Here is a 16,938-nt window from a genome sequence, read left to right on the forward strand (position 1 = left end):
AAAGGGACATTTTTTAGGCGGGGTCAGCCATGGGCCCATGGTACAGATGTCTCATGACTCTCATCCCATCAAAAAAGCAGGGTTTGTGGCTGTGGGTCCTGAGGTCGGCCTAATTATTGAGGCCTCTGCATCGTCGGCCCTATTATGTGGTTGTTATGGCCCAAAGTAGAAACTCAATGAGGTTGAAGGTTCCCAATTCACAAACATATTAAGGCCAGGGTGGCCCTATTTTCGTTGGGGTATAAATAACCGACCTAAAATATTTAAACCTAGTTATTAGCTTTAATATACTCGTCAAATATAAGCGTCTAATACTCTCCTACATTAACTGATGTGAGAATATTAAAGTGTCACATATTTCTCCTGTTTGCCCGGTGCACTCTTCCATATCATACGACATGCCACTATTGAAATGTCACGTACTTCTTCTTCTTTAGCTCTGACGTCCTCGCCGGCCATTATCTTAATATGGGACGATTAGTTGGAATGTCACATACTCCTTTTTACGTCCTCGTCGGCCATTGTATGATGTTGAACTATTGGAATGTTACGTACTCCTACTAATTTTAGGCCCCAATGTGCTTGTTAACCAAATCACACCTTCCAAGGGTGGGAGGGTTCCCTCACCTTCCGCTCCATTTCTTATTGGGGCGGGTTATTTTTTGCTTTATTTTTGGCTCTCACTTACTGCCCCATTCGGGGCGGATCGGGGCGAGAGTGAATTTTTGGTAGATTTTTGACGAATCAGAATGGTTTGAAGGAAGAAAAGGGTTTTCCGCCTACCACTCCATTTATTTGGCAGATCGGGGCGGATTCGGGGTGGGTTATATTTTTTGTTCCCACTTACCACCCCATTCGGGGGGATCGGGGCGGGAGCTCCACTAACCCTGATCCATTTGCATCCCTAGCGATGTGAGGCTCATCTTACGTTTTCGGTTAGTGAACTGACTCTGATACGAATTGTAACAATCTAGTCCACTTGCTCTAATAACTCATTAGCCCTAAACCACTGGCCCAAAGTATTTTAGTCTAATACTTAGTTTTAGTGTGCCCATCACATATAAGACCAACCCTCACACTCTTTTATATATATTATCCGATATAGGATTATTCAACAAGAACTTCATTAGTCGTGGTGGGTTATATTTTTAATTCTTAATTTATTCAACAAGAACTTCATTAGTCACTTGGAAATAGTATTGAGACATTGCTCTTCGAGCTACCATTTGGTGGGGCACAAGCATTTAATTAACCATATATGTTTCCTACCTCGAATAACATGTTAAACAATATGAAGTAACTGTTTATCTCTAAAAACTTTAACCACGAGTGAACGGTGTTCTAATTTTTAATTTATTCAGCAAGAACAATGTTCTTTTATATGTTAAAAAAAAGGAGAAAAGCTTGCACTCATGAAGAAATTAACTAACTAGCTACAACTTAGAAAAAATTGATGTACCATTCCTTTAGCAGTCACTTAGAAATAGGATTGAGACATTGCTCTTCCAACTACTTTTTTTGTTTTACTTTGTCAATTATATTGGTTTCTTTGTGACTAGGCAAACAAGTCGAAGATTGCGACCCTCCGATTAGGTATGTCGGAAACACACCTAACGAGATGGAAATAAACACGCTGTTCACATACCCCTTTCTCACTCCTCATCTTGAAGAGCCAAACACAATAATGCTAATACACTTTTCTCTGAATTATGTATAAGTTCCCTGGAGCTTATTAGAATGATTAATGTGAAATAATATCAGGGGCCCTTATTAATTTCTCTAGTGGTTTAATTTGTGGGGTTGGATGTTTTTTTTGAGACTATGACGACTTGTTAGATTTTAATTTTGCTTACCATACATTGAAAGTTAAGGGACATCTTTTCCAAAGTGGTCCATTCTAGATGGTTAAGAATGGTCACTATCCTTGGCAAATGAGGTGGTGGAACATATATAGAAGAGCTCATTCATATCACCTCTCGTGGTCGTGGAGCAATAGTACCATTGTTCTCAATTTGAAGGCCTAATACTAGACATGGAGAGCCCACAACATTAAATCCTCTCTCTACCACTAGAAACTTCGTTATCCAAAAGACACACATGATGATAGACAGAGAAAAAGAGAGAAGAGGACAAATCTAGTTATTTCTGTCATGTATTTAGATATATACTATTGCATTAAGGGTGAAGCAAACTATGTAGTATGATGACATTGACCAAGATGTGCATTTGCAAGACAAGGGGGCATGGGGGATGGTACTTTGTTTTTAGGCTTTGGGACATGTAATTAATGTAACAGGAGCAACTCCCCCGTACCATCAACCATTTTGAAATATCCAATTAATAGAGTGTCACTTTTGAGTTCTCAGTTGTAACTCCCAAGAGAAGGATGTGGTTGGAGTTATAATTAATTACAACATTTATCTCTTGGAAGGGCCAAGTAAGTAGTTAATTCACTCATCACTATTTGTTGGAACAAGTTACAATTACTACATGCCATATTAGGTATGAAGGAAACTTTGGATCTTGAGGAAGAATTGTTTAGGATGATCTTGAATAATAATATGCCCAACTTTCTAAGAACTTTGCATTAGTGCTTCATCTTTTATTCTTGTTTTCTAGCAAGCTAGAGTTTTTTTTTTTTTTTTTTTTTTTTTTTTTTTTAATAAAAAGAGAATCAGCTAGCTAGCCCAACCAAGAGAAGTGATTTTGACTTGAAATAAACTCAAGGATAAAAATAATCTTCCAAAATTGTCTAACATTTCTGATCAAATCTCTTCGAACTGCTACGTATAATTAATATATTTTGATTGGTCATATACACGTATAGCAGAATAGCTAGACAAGTTCACACAATAATATCTTATCCTGTCTAGATTTTAAAGCACGAGATATGAAACATGGAGCTGATTGGTCTTTATTTATTAGTCTAAGTTTTTGAGTTGGATTTGAAATTTTTAATATGGTATCAGAGTCAATCCTAAATTAGTCTGATCCATTCTAAGAGGCCTCGGGCTAATCTCTTGCATTAACTCTTTAACTAATGTGCGGAGCATGATTCGCCTTATATCTAAGCAGACGATGCGTAGTCGAGGGGCAGAGAGGCATTACAGAAGGAAGTGGTTCGATCGCATGCAGGTGCAGGTGCAGCTGCAGCTGCCCTCCCCGGCCGCGTACGTCCGCACGCGGCTAATCAGGTGGGCTCGAGCTGCCAATGCATGCATGCGGGCATACGCACGCATGTGGTGTCGATCGATCCGGGTGGGCTCGGACCAGCTACATGCGCACGTGACGCTTCGCGGGGCCCACCACCATACCGCACGTGACGCCCCGTGCGCGGTGGCGGTGACCCGGCGACGCTCGCGTCGACTCGTGCGTGCGGAAGAGCATCTTCCCCCTCCTCTCTTCTCTCTCTCTCTCTCTCTCTCTCTCTCTCTCTCTCTTCCTTCAAACACTGTAATAATTAATGAGGCCAGGGCATCTATATGTGCTACGTACGTACACAGCTCAGAAGTGACCGTTGGGGACCTAGTACGCCTCTCATACCCTAGACCTGGTGCACCACATCGGTTGTGGACCGTCCAAGCTATTTTATATACCCTCCACCTCGCATCCTTTCCCAGGTTCAAGTTGCTCGTTTATTACAGTATAATGCGGTAACTTTCATTATTTTATAGAGTTAAATTACTGTGCTATTAGAAGACAGTGGTTCTTGTGCTTTTATTATCCATCAATTTTAATGAATGGTCAGGATGAGAGAGAAGAGGAATTGAAAAAAAAAATTAAAAAGAAGAAAAATTGAGACACTCAATTTTTTTTTCAAAATTTTTTTTCTCTCTAATTTTAATCATTCATCAAAATTGATAAATAGTTTGGAAGTTAGGATCGAGCAAAAAAACTGCTGTACTCCTAATAGCACTGGTCTATTTTATATATGCATTTTAAGATATTTTATGTGTTTGTTGATAAGTGTGTAGAATTTTATTTTTATTTCTTGTTTAATATATTTTTTTATTATTATAGAATTATTTTATACACAAAAATTCAGAGCATGTTTGGAAAAACCAAACTATACCCTGTTGAAGCTGTGAGTTTCATTTGTATATAAAATCGCGAGTTCCCACTTATGCAAAGTCGCGGCTTTATGAGATAGATTTGCAAGCGCAGATGGCGTAAACTCCATGAAAGCCGAACCCGACGGCTCTCATCCAAACACTAATGAACTTTGGTCATGAAAACTCCGCTAATTCGGCCTCGAGTTCAATCAAAACAGGCATCCTCTTATAACTACATAATGGAGTGTGCAATATGCTAATACATGGATAATTTGTCGAATTTTTCTATATATTAGTGTCTGTCCAATATGTGACGTACGTTTAAAAAGAGTTTTGTAGGAGGGACCCAAATTCTCAATTCTCATTGTCATTGTATTCTCAAAAATTTAAAATTTATTTTTAATTTAAATTATTGAGAACTAAAAGAAATAATAATAAATAAAACTAAAAATACAATATTGGGTTGTCCACGATGAATCTGGTAGACCCGGTCCTAGGAAATTAATATATAATTTCTCCTGTGTGGGTAAGTTCCAAGGTGTTAACTATGTGAGGTGATTCGATTAATCCACTCACGTGGCCCCTGAGATCTCACGTGTCATTGTTTACTACATTCGTGTACGGATTCTCAAAGTAGCGCAATTTTAATTGCCCTTGGATTCTAAAACGGTGTAGTGGAAACTGTAAAATAATAATAATAATAATAACAACAATAAAATAAAATAAAGATATGAACTCTGTTTTCTTTTCGTATTCCGAGAGATTCTATTTCTATGTATGCGTCACAACACACTCCCCATGCTCTTTTGAAATTTTAGAAACCGACACGTTCGCATTTTTTCTTAGCATTTCCCATTTCAAATCTTGGGAATGCCATGGTGATTTGATAGAGAATTTTTTTTTTTTATTTTATTCTCATGTTTATCTTAACTTAAGAGGATGCGCAGATTAGGACAATGCCTGAGTTACATTTAAATTGTAGTTACGCAGCTTATCTCTTGAGCAATGATGTGACCATCTTATTGACTCTTTTTGGAAAAGTTTTACTCGTGATTGTAATTAAATTTACGGCAACAAGCAACATAAATCAGATTATAAGTGTTCAAAACTGGAACCTCAATTTGATACGCACAATTTTGCTTAAACAAGGGGCTGGTGAAGTGTTATAATTCTTTCTTCTATTAACACTTTGTAAACAATATGGAATAATACTACACCTTGCAATAGAATTAAATAAGTCAAGTGGATATTTTATTTATAAAACCAACCGTCCCTGGAGCAAGTGACAAAGGGCTTGGTGGTTGATATCCGAGGTCCCAAGTTCGAATCCAAATTGATTCATATTTTCAGCTAAGTTTATTTCTAAATAAAATAAACGCAGCGGGTAGTATGCTACCTATCTCTCAAAAAAAAAAAAATTATTTGTAAATCTAAGGTCTTATTTGGTGTCGGAATAAAATGTCCAATAATAATTTTTTCGATAGGAAGATTCTTTTGTGTGGTATAATATTTTAATTTTTACTTTTTAAAAAAAAATCACGACATTTATAATTTATCAGCATAATATATTTTACTTACTTCCAAATGAATAACTTAAAGGCCAAATATGACATTTCATTTTTGACATTTGATAGCACACCTCATCCGTCAAATGTTATGTTCTTTTTTAGCATATTAAAGAGATAATCCGAATAAAATATTTATGCAGTCAATTACGACCTAAATCACCAACTATTTATTATTTTGTAATTATCAATATATCAACAGCATTTTAGCACATTTTGAGAGGAAAATTCTATTCTTACATTCCAAAACATCTTACACTCTCCATCCTAAAATTCACAAAAATTAATTAAATAAATTTTACTTAGAAAAAATTGATTTGACAAGTAAAAATTGATGATCCATCAATGAAGGAGGATAATTTCTCTTTTATTATCTTCTCTCCCCTCAGAGAACTTACAAATTGCAACTCCATATTTGTAGCCCCGCGATCTCATTAAATTGAGATGTAAAAAGCACTGCAGGTTACTACTAGGGGCCGCATTTTGCTTAGCTGTTGCACGAATTATTTCACGCCCCTGCTCCTGCATCTCGTTGTACCTGAAAGCTATTGTACATGTGGGGTTCGATCTATCAATAATGTTACAATATATATATATATATAACACACACACACACGCACATGTACACATACATATATACATATAAATGTCGGATCGTGGGGGATCCGTGAGCCCGAGAACACACACAGTTGTCAAGCGCCAATTTTGCTGGTGGATGGGAGAGCAAAAGAACGTTGCACTTTTGATGCACAGTTGGGGCTCTGCGTTGTGCGCGGTGTCGTTTCTAAGATTAAAGCAAAACATTGTTACGAAGCATCATATATATGATCAGCTTTACGAACTCGCCTTGTGCGTATGCTTTACATATGTGGTCCTGCAAACATACAAGAACAAATTTAAATTTGGCTTCAGCTTTTTGTCGAAGCTCGCTTTCGGAAGCAGATGAGCCAAGATTGAGCTCGTATTAGTTTTTGCGAATCGGACGAATCGTGCGGTTCGTTCGGATGACATAGCGTGCTAATTTATGTTTTTCTATAGCAGGATAACGTAGTAGGGTCTCANTGTAATTACTCTAATTATATATATAGGTTGCAAATACAATCTGAAAGGTGATATTTTTTTTCTATTTAGAATGGTTGAAATAGTGTAAATGTGAAACTTATGAAGTTTTTCTTTTTTTTGGGGGGGGGGTGGTTTTGAGCATGAAAGTTTACATAATTTTTTTTATCCCATACTCATGTATAAGGTTTGTTACTCTAATTATTTACATTAATTTTATGTGCACAAAAAACATTCGTTTTTTTAAAAGTGTGAAAGCATATAATGAAGTTTAACAGTAAAACATATTATAAAGGGGTTATTGCTATAATTGGCCCTTGAACTTTACTTAATCTGTTAATAATTTCTTAAAAATTTTATTTATTTTAATGTGAATTGTTGTAGTCAATTAAATTTTGAATTTTTTATAAAATTAAATTTTAGTGTATTAAAATCAATTGCAACCATCTAGTTAATTTTGAAATTAACTGAATTTTACTAAATTTCAGTGTATTAAAATTCAGATTCTTTATCCCTTCTAATGTATGTTGCGAGTAAGTGAAAGGAGTATAGAGCTGCAAAGTTCAGGCCAAGAAGGAGAAAAAAAATCATGAATGCATGCACCAAAAGATATTGGGAAGAGAGAGAGAGAGAGAGTGTGTGTGTGTGTGTGCGCGCTAGTGCGAGATCGCGTCAGGCATTAAAGTGATGGTCAGAGATATGACAACTATTTGATCTCAACTTAATGACCAGTTAAAAAAGTTGCCATTGCTGTATCCTTGGATTATATTTAGATCTACGGCCTAAAAAGAGTGTAACACTGTACACCAATACACATATGTCATTTGAACTTGACTCTATATATATATATATATATATATATATAGTAGTCCTTCAGGGTATGCTGGAATTAAAGGGAGCAGGTATTTAAGTACAAAGTTTTTACCATTGATGGAGCAGCTGTTCAACATTGCCCCATAAATTAAATATGACAAGTAATAGCTATTGTTCAGTTGTTTTGGGAATTGCGACATAATAGTACTAAGTGAACCAATTTGCCAGAAGGGATACATAGGCTAATGTTGGAATTGTGTTCATTTCAAATTGGGATAATTAATTTGTCGCCAAAAATAAGACACATGATGCATTAAATGTCCCGTATATATGTATGTCTATGAGAACATATATAGGGGTTCTAAATGAGCATTTAATAATTAGATCTGAAATATTCAATTATGCGTGCTCAGCTTAAGCCAATGGACTCGTATCATGTAAAGGGGCCTTTCTTAATCTACGGTCCCAGAAGTGCAGACAGTGTCGAAGCACCATCTGAAAGGACCCAATCCACGTGCCTGCATTTCCGTTCTCGGAACTTCAGATATAATCAGTCAAAATAATTAACAAAAATATAGTTGATGAATCAAATTTTTTTTAAAAAAAATATTCAAAAAGTATCAGAAGATACAAGGCCGCGCCAAGTTCAAAAATTCAAACACATTTGAGCACCCTTTGCACGGTACACGCCCTTCGCTCGGTGGCCGGTGCCAACAACCAAAAGAGTGCCTCGATTTAGGAAGGAGTGCTACGACATGTCCTTGAAAATGTTGATCTTATAAGTTACTGAAACATCGGGCGGTTATAACATAGACAATTTTAATAATTATATTTATTATATGCGACTGTAAACCTTTATTTATTTATTTATTTATTTATTTCCTTTTCTGGCTCATCAGCGTGCATCAATTCCCTCGCCCGTAGTGTCAAATCCTGAACCCGAGCCAACTCCCGAAGCTGTGCGCCACGGAAGTGAACGAGAGAGAGAGAGAGACTTTTTCACGCTTTCACAGCAAGTGCGAGTTGGAAGTGGAAGCGTACATGGGGTGGGGGGTTGGAGGAAGTGGGGAATCCGTGGATGCCTCTCTCTCTCTCTCTCTTCGATATTACCAGCCCAGGGATGCCAACTATGGACATCCGCGCGTGTGCTTTTAGGGGGGGCCCCCTGCTGTAAAAGTCGCTAAATAAAAACAAAACCATTCTTTTTGTAGAGAGACAAATAAAAAATTGAGCGAGGCATTAGTTTTAAGATTCGAGCATTACTGCAACTAGAATAATTATCAAATAATGCTGTGAATTAAACTGGCCATCGATCGATTGAAAATATATATGAAATGAAATGATGCGAGAAATTAAAGAGCGACAAAGATTTTTCCCCCGAACCCTCCGAATTAAAGAAACACAAAAAAGTTATGTACAAGCAGCCAACATGAAAGCTCTACAGTTTAAGACAGCTTCGCTTCATTATTTTGCATCCGTATCATGTAATCCTCGTTAATTTCTTATTATCTTTTACTCTTATATATATATATTTTTTATTTTAATCACGACTCCCATTTTGAACACCGGGTAATAATATTACACAAGTATGCCTTTTTCTATGCTCCATCTTTTACATTCCCTTATTACAGTTATATATATAGATATATATAATATATAATAATTATATAAAGCAAAAAGTATATATGTAGCTAAAATAAAAACGATCTCAAAAAACAGAAAAAGGAAAAAGGGGACGGGGATCGAGAGGAGGGAGGGAGGAGCTTTTGGATCGGGAAACCGCCATTGGGTAAGTTAGGATCGGGTCACCGCCTCGACGAGCTTCTGGATCTTGAGCGCGATGTGCGGCGGTAACTTCACCGGCGGCCTCGGCGGCCGCACGCGGAGGTCGAGGCCGAGAGCGTCGGAGACGTCGTCGGAGCTCCACCCGGCCCTCCGGAGCGAGTCCGAGCACCGATCGGCCCTCACGAGGAGCGCGTCGAGCGCGGCTCGCGCGTCGAGCAGCGCCGAGGAGGAGGAGGAGGAGGAGGAGGAGGCATCGTCGCCGTCGAGGAGCCCCGGGGCCGACGCGCTGACCATCTCGCGGACGTCGGATTCGCCCCAGCCCCCGTCGCGCAGGAACGAGCCGATTCGGTCGAGGTAGGGGCCGACCCACTCCGGGGCGCGCGGCGCGGGGCGGATCTCGAGGAAGCGCTCGGGATCGGGGGGAGGCGGGGAGGAGGAGCACGACGACGACGAGGACGAGGAGCACGACGACGAGGCCTCGGAGGAGGAGGAGATGCGGCGGCGGCGATCGGAGGCGGCGTCGCTCCAGAACTCGATCCAGCGCGGGGCCTTGCCCGGGGCGGCGTCGAGGCTCCGCCGCATGGAGGGAGAGGGGTGGTGAGAGGGTTTGGGATCGGGGGCGGGGACGGGGCGGAGGAAGGTGGATTCGGCGTGGAAGAAGCCGGAGAGGTCGAGGGCGCAGCAGAGGACGCAGTCCTCGGCGACGAAGAAGACGGGGTTGCCGGCGAGGGAGGGGCGGCAGGGGAGGTAGCAGCGGTCGAATAGGGGGAGGAGGAGCGGGGCGCGGCGGAGCGCGGCGCGGGCGAGGCGGAGGGCGCGGTCCGGCCAGTGGCGACGGGTGCGGCGCCCCAGGAGCGGGGCCAGAGCGCGGCGCGGGCCACCTGGAGGGAGGCGGCGGCGACGGGGAGCTCGAGCGCGGCGCCGATGGAGGCGAGCGAGCGCCAGTCCGGAAATCCGGGGCCGGAGGGGAGGCCGAGCGAGAGCACGGCGCGGAGGTCGGGGGGGAAGGAGAACCCAAACTCGGCCTCGGCGCGGCCCAGCTCGGCGTCGGAGAGGCCCTGGAGGATGGGGACGGAGCAGGCGCGGAGGTGGGAGATCACCGACTCAGCCACGCCGGCGAAGGAGAAGAGCCCGTCCCGGGAGGCGGCGGCGGGGGCGGCAGAGGCGGCGGCGGCGGCGCGCGCGGAGAGGCGGCGGAGACCGGCCGCGTGGGCCGGGGAGAGCCCCGCCATCCTCCGGTCGACGTCGACCATGGCGCCCTCCTAGGGTTTCGGAGCGGTGCTGCGGCTCGGCGTGGGGGCCTGAGAGGAAGGAGACGACGAGAGAAGACGAAGGCCAGGAGGTGTGTTGGGGAGTGAAGAGGGAGAACAGGAAAAGTGTGGTATATATATATATATTATATATATATATATAGAGAGAGAGAGAGAGAAAAGAAAGAAAAAAGAAAGAGAGAGAGGGGGGAGGTACGAGGGGGTGGGGCCCACGTGGGGGGTGAGATCTTCAACTTGCCCCTCGAGTTGTAGGAAAACGGAAGCCCAATCGCCTCCATGGCCAGGGGTTAGCAATTGATCAGCATTGTTCGAGAACCGGCTCGTATATTTTTTTTAATAAATAAGTCGAATACGAGTCGAGAAATTTAGCTTGTCTAATAAATAAATCAAATATGAGTTAAAATTAGCTCGTTTGTGTTCAGTTAAATAACAAATCGAATATATATATTTTATATTTAACTAGTTGAGTGTTCATGTTCACACTCCCTAACACGGCTATACATCTCTGACAATCTCGTTCAAAAACCACTGCACCGTCATAATTAATTTTGGATATACCGATTGTTTCTAAAGCAAGTGGCAAAGGGATAATTGGTTGGTACCCGGGATCACAAGTTCAAATCTTAGTTGATTCACATTTCTAGCTAAATTTATTTCTAAATAAAATAAACAAAACGGATAGTGTGCTACCTATATAAATGACTAGTTTTTATATTTTATTTATTGTTTATTTAAATAAAAATTAAAAACAGTTATAAAATTTAGATGTGAAAATTTATTGTATTATTTTTATAATTGCACAATAAACAAAGAGTAATTGAGACCCGAAGTAGATTGTTAAAGTTGTGTTTTTTTTCTGGAAAATAATTCTCAATCCCTAACACGGCTACACACCTCAGATTATCTCATTCTCAGTTTTAGTAATTTTTAGAGACTATCTCTTTTTTTTAAAAAAAAAAACCACTGCACTGTCATAATGAATTTTTGATGTATAAAAACGTTTATACAAATGGCTAGTTTTTATATTTTATTTATTGTTTATTTAAATAAAAATTAAAAATAGTTACTAAATTTAGATGTGAAAATTAATTGTATTGTTTTTATAATTGCACCATAAACAAAGAGTGATTGAGGCCCGAAGTAGATTGTTAATGTTGTATTTTTTTTTCTGTCAATTATTTTCCACTCTCTCGTCTGTAAGTTACATTTTAAGCCCCCGATTAAGTACATTCTTTTGAAACGGTACTTTTGATTTTGTTCCTAAGCAATAAGGAGACAATACGTATATATTCTTTACCGGCCAAACAAGTAAGTTGGATCCATTAATTACACGATCCACTAATTATTCCAAGGATATATTGCAAGGATTGCTTTCCAGTTACATCCACTATTTAGGGGGTGTTTGGATTGACGAATATGCTGATCCAACGTAACTCAAGTATAATTGTGTTTGAGTTTTTTAAAGTGTGATTATTTTTTTGTTGTTTATTTTGACGTATTTCGTACAGTCTGAAAGTTAAATTAAATTACTTCTTCTATTTATTTTGAAGTAACTTGATGCTGATAAAATTAGTTTTTTTAGTTACATTGTTTGTTTTGATATAAGTGATTCTCGTTATCTTATGAATATAATGGTAAACTTACCGTTATAAAATTTAACCTATTATATAATTAATTTTTTTATTATTATTTAAAAATAATCTTAATTTATTATAAATAAGGTAATTCTAATTTATTATAAAGGAGTAGAGTTTAGATTTTACTATTTAATAAATTTTTTAGAACATGCTGAGTATGACGGAAGCTGAGTTCAGTATTTTAGAGAAAAAAATTGAGAGTAGGTAAAGTAGAGATCTAACATAACTTGAGTTACATTATATTTTTGAGTTATACGAAAATAAATAACGAAAGTGATGGGACTTTAGTTCTATCCCTTCACTTATATCAAAACAAACAGACCCTTAACTATGGTGAGTGAAGAGGAACAAAAATAATCCCACTATTAAAAAAAAAGAAAAAAAAACTTTCGAGACCTAATGTTTGAGGGATTTAGTGGTTTAGTAGGAGTTTAAATTCTCAATTCCAGCAGTTAACCTCTTTTAATTTATTGGAATGTTAACTAGTTTGGGCACTTATTTTGGGCGCAGTTTTCTTTCAACCATTATTGAAAAAAAATAAATGAATTTAAATTTCTTTTCTCGCCGACGTTGCATTAATTGAGTCTTTTTTTTTAAAAAAAAATACTATCACTTACAACATAAGATTTATCACAGGCTAATCAAATACTTACACAGTTATAATTTATTGACTATATATTTGATCTTCCAATTTTCTTAAAATGGGTTATATATATATATAGAGCTGAACTGGGCTACTATTAGTAGCAACATTCTATTGTTGTTACCAGTTTTTAAGCCTTTGGATCAACTCTTTTTATTATTTCTAACTATTGGATAAAATATTATAACCCAATGGGGACCACTCAACCCTAGGGGGATCACTCAACTTTAACTGACTAATATCATTCTGACCTTACAATTTTTCACTCAAGGGTTAAAAACTTGATTTCAAAAAGAGCGTTTTACTATTAATAGTATTCCAGCCTAATTCTATATATATATATATATATATATATATTGAGAGATAAGTAGCACGTTACTCGCTTCGTTTATTTTATTTAGAAATAAATTTAGCTGGAAATGTGAATCAACTAGAATTCGAACTTGGGTCTCGGGTATCGACCACCAAGTCCTTTATCACTTACTTTAGGAATGGTCGGAAATGAATTCTATATCTAATCAGTGATTTTGAGTTGACTAGGATAGCTCAAAATCACTGATTAGATTAGTTTCCTAATCAGTGATTTTGAGCTATCCTAGTCAACAAAGCAATTCTTAGAGTACGTTGTGTAGCACTATACTAATGGTGATTGGTACAGTGATGGAACCTGCCTCCAGGGGGCATGTATTTTGACACATTTGCATAGAAGTGTTATTGATTCAGTAGGTTTGCGAAATCTACATAAACATAATATACAGACCACAACGTCCTAAATTTAAATACGCTAGTTGATTTGACTATTGGGCTCACTGAATCAACAAAAATATACATTCTTTTTTCATTTTTAACATGCCCCCACTTTGTCTAATAGCTACAACTAAATGTTTTTTTTTTTTCTAGATGATATTTAATTTGGAGATGATTTCTTTTTTTACTTTTTTAGGGTGAAATTGGAGAGAATATGTTTATGCCTGTGCTAGTGTTATTATATATGCTTGACATATATGTAGTGTTTCATGCATGCAGAGAAACCGCATCTGATCATAGAATTAAGTTAATTAAGGTCCATCTAAATTTGAGTTATCCTTTTTTCTTATTTGGCCCAAAACTTAGGCCGATCCGAATTAAATAAAAAAAATAAAATGAGATCATAAATCCTCTCCATGCATGGTGAGGCGGCTTAATTCATCAGCTATATATAACATCGAACAAATAATTGATTCATAAAGCAACATATACAGAGGATTAAGTCGTCCTATAAAATCTTTGTTCACTATGTATTAAAATAATTTTGTTCACTATGTATTAAAATAATTTTAAGCTACTAAATAGCTGAAACGAGAGAAAAAAAAAAGAAAAAGGAACTCTAATATCTAAGAGATTTTTAACCAAAGGATTTTCATTTTAAACTTAAAAATACATAACATTTTTTTTATTATTCTAACTCAAATAGCAGGTAAAAGATATAATGGATCAAACAGTTCTACTCAATTCATTGCGACAGTCCGTGCGGATGCGGAGCGGCGCCGCAGTGACGAGAGGAGTGAGGCGAGATAGTGTGGTGAGAGGTGAGTCTCCACTAATCTGTGGAAAAACCTACTTGTCTCGATCCAACGTATTCTACGCGAAGGGACCCCCTCAAACTGTAACGTCCATCCAAAATGTAAGCCTCATTTGACTCTCTCGACTATCTCTCTCTCTCTCTCTCTCTCTCTCTCTCTCATGCACCATAGTACTACTTTTCTTGCTAAATGATTAAGACCTGTATGGTATCAAGTGCCATCCAATGTTACGAAACTCAAAAAAAGTTTAAGTTGAGAGCATATGCATAAACACAATTTTCCGTTTTTCAGAGAAATTTACCCTAAAATTCATATCTAACTCTAATCATTAAAATTCACTATTATATGCCTGTCATAATATAGAAAATTTTAATTGGTGGTTGATACATAATACGTGTTCCTGTTCGAGTGTCATATAAAATTGACAATAAAATGTGTGAGAGATCTAAAGTATCCTCAAAATATTAGTGTTCAGTTAATGAGTGATGTGACAAGCTATATCTATAATGTTTCTTATTTGGAAGTATCAATTAATATTTATGTAGAATCTAATTAAATTAGTGAATTATTCTTAACTTGAAGTTTAAATATTTAGACGAATATTCATTATTTTGTGAAATACGAAATCCGTCCCGAGTGTCTTCTAATTCACAATAATAATTGTATAAATATAAATTTAATCCTACTTAACATCATTCAAGGGTACTATAATATTTGCCTTGGCATTTGTAAAAAATACCAAAGAAATAAAGGTATTCTTCAACTTCAATGTGTCACCATTATATCTTATATATTCACAGGCTTAAGATGGCAATTTGCTCATTAAAAGAAGTAAAACGCACCAAAAAAATCCTCGAAATTTGCACAAATTGTACGTCTTTTAGGAATTATACATATAATTTGTATTGGTTAATGTTACTGTGTCTAATTATTTTATTAACAAAAATAGTAGCCTCTGATCTTAGGCTTATCCCAAGGAATGGGCTCAAAAATAATAATTTTATATGGATGGTTGGGTGACACATCCTTTAATAACACGTACTAGTGGTGAAAAATTTTGTATTGCTTATATATGGACTTATGAAGTGTGAAATAGTGGGAAAGGGGAAAAGAAAAAGGGGCTGAACTTTTAGCGAAATTTTACTTTACCTTTCGAACTTCTAAAATGAACATCTAACCCTCTAAACTCTAATATTTCATTTATGTTATCCCTTCCGTCGGTTTTCTGTCAAGTTTCGTTAACCGAAAATTAACGAAAGGAATAAAATAAATGAAATATTAGAGTTTAGAGTGTTAGATGTCTATTTTAGGAGTCTGTGGGGTTAAGTGAAACTCGCCAAAAGTTCAGGAGGTAATAATACAATTTATCCAAATTTTTACTATAAATTATTTTTATATTTTTATATTAAAAATTTTTAATTGGCTGAAATGAAGTATAAAAATTTTATTTAAGTGTATTTTATAGAACAATACTTCTAAAGATAAAAGGGACAAACGAGTACTACAGAAAATTAACTGAAAATTAAAATCTCTATATCCGAGTGAGGACAGCTATTGTAAATCAACCATATTAGTGAGTACACCAGAATAGTAGAGTGTTCGAGCATTGTAGGTAGTTAGTATCGCTCTTTTTTATCTTTAAACCACTCTAATTCATTTTTTTACTTTTATTTTATTATAATAAAATATAGGATAAATCATGGTATCATTTATTTTAGGATTAAAAATATATATAAATTCAAAAGCAAGCATGATCACTAATTTGAGGAGTAGTAGTCAATCCATAAGTAACATATTATAATAAAATAATTTATAATCAAGAGCCCCTTGCGGAGTAAATTGCACTACTACCTCCTGAACTTTTGGCGAGTTTCACTTAACCCCCCAAACTCCTAAAATAGACATCTAACACCTTAAACTCTAATATTTCATTCATTTTACATCTTCCGTCAGTTTCTGGTTAACGGAGCTTGACGGAAAACTGACGAAAGAGATAACATGAACGAAATATTAGAATTTAGGGAATTAGATGTCCATTTTAGAAGTTCAAGAGGTAAAGTGAAACTTTGCCAAAAGTTCAGGAGGTAACAATGCAATTTATCCAAAAAAAAAAGTGTGAAATAGTCCACTGATTGTTTCATTTTTAGGAGAAATTATTGCATGCATCATGTGCTATAGTGATGGATCATTTTTCTATCATATTAATACTTTTGAAAATATATATAAGAGTCCGTTTTAATTCCTCTCAATTCGACGATGTTGTAGGTTTAATTTTTAACGGCCACCGTTTAATTAATAATGCAAGTTTCTATACAAACTGCACCTCCAAAACATTAATATAGTGGCCTAAAAATCAGAATTAATTTTATCAAATATGTTCTATGACATTGAATACATAAAAATTATGAATTTTAAGCATCAATTTTCTGTACCGTTGATTTTCTGAATTAGTTTAGATTTAGATAACGAATTTTTTAAACTTAGTATATTTTTTACATACAATTTTAGATATTACAAAATATTATTCATCGAAATGATTTTTAATTTTAAA

General features: G+C 37.1%; 1 pseudogene; it reads right to left on the reverse strand.

Annotated features, from left to right (window-relative positions):
- On the reverse strand, window positions 8,783-10,659 carry LOC109725850 (annotated as a pseudogene).

The sequence above is a fragment of the Ananas comosus genome, linkage group 2 (assembly GCF_001540865.1).
Source record: "Ananas comosus cultivar F153 linkage group 2, ASM154086v1, whole genome shotgun sequence".
NCBI lineage: Eukaryota > Viridiplantae > Streptophyta > Magnoliopsida > Poales > Bromeliaceae > Ananas > Ananas comosus.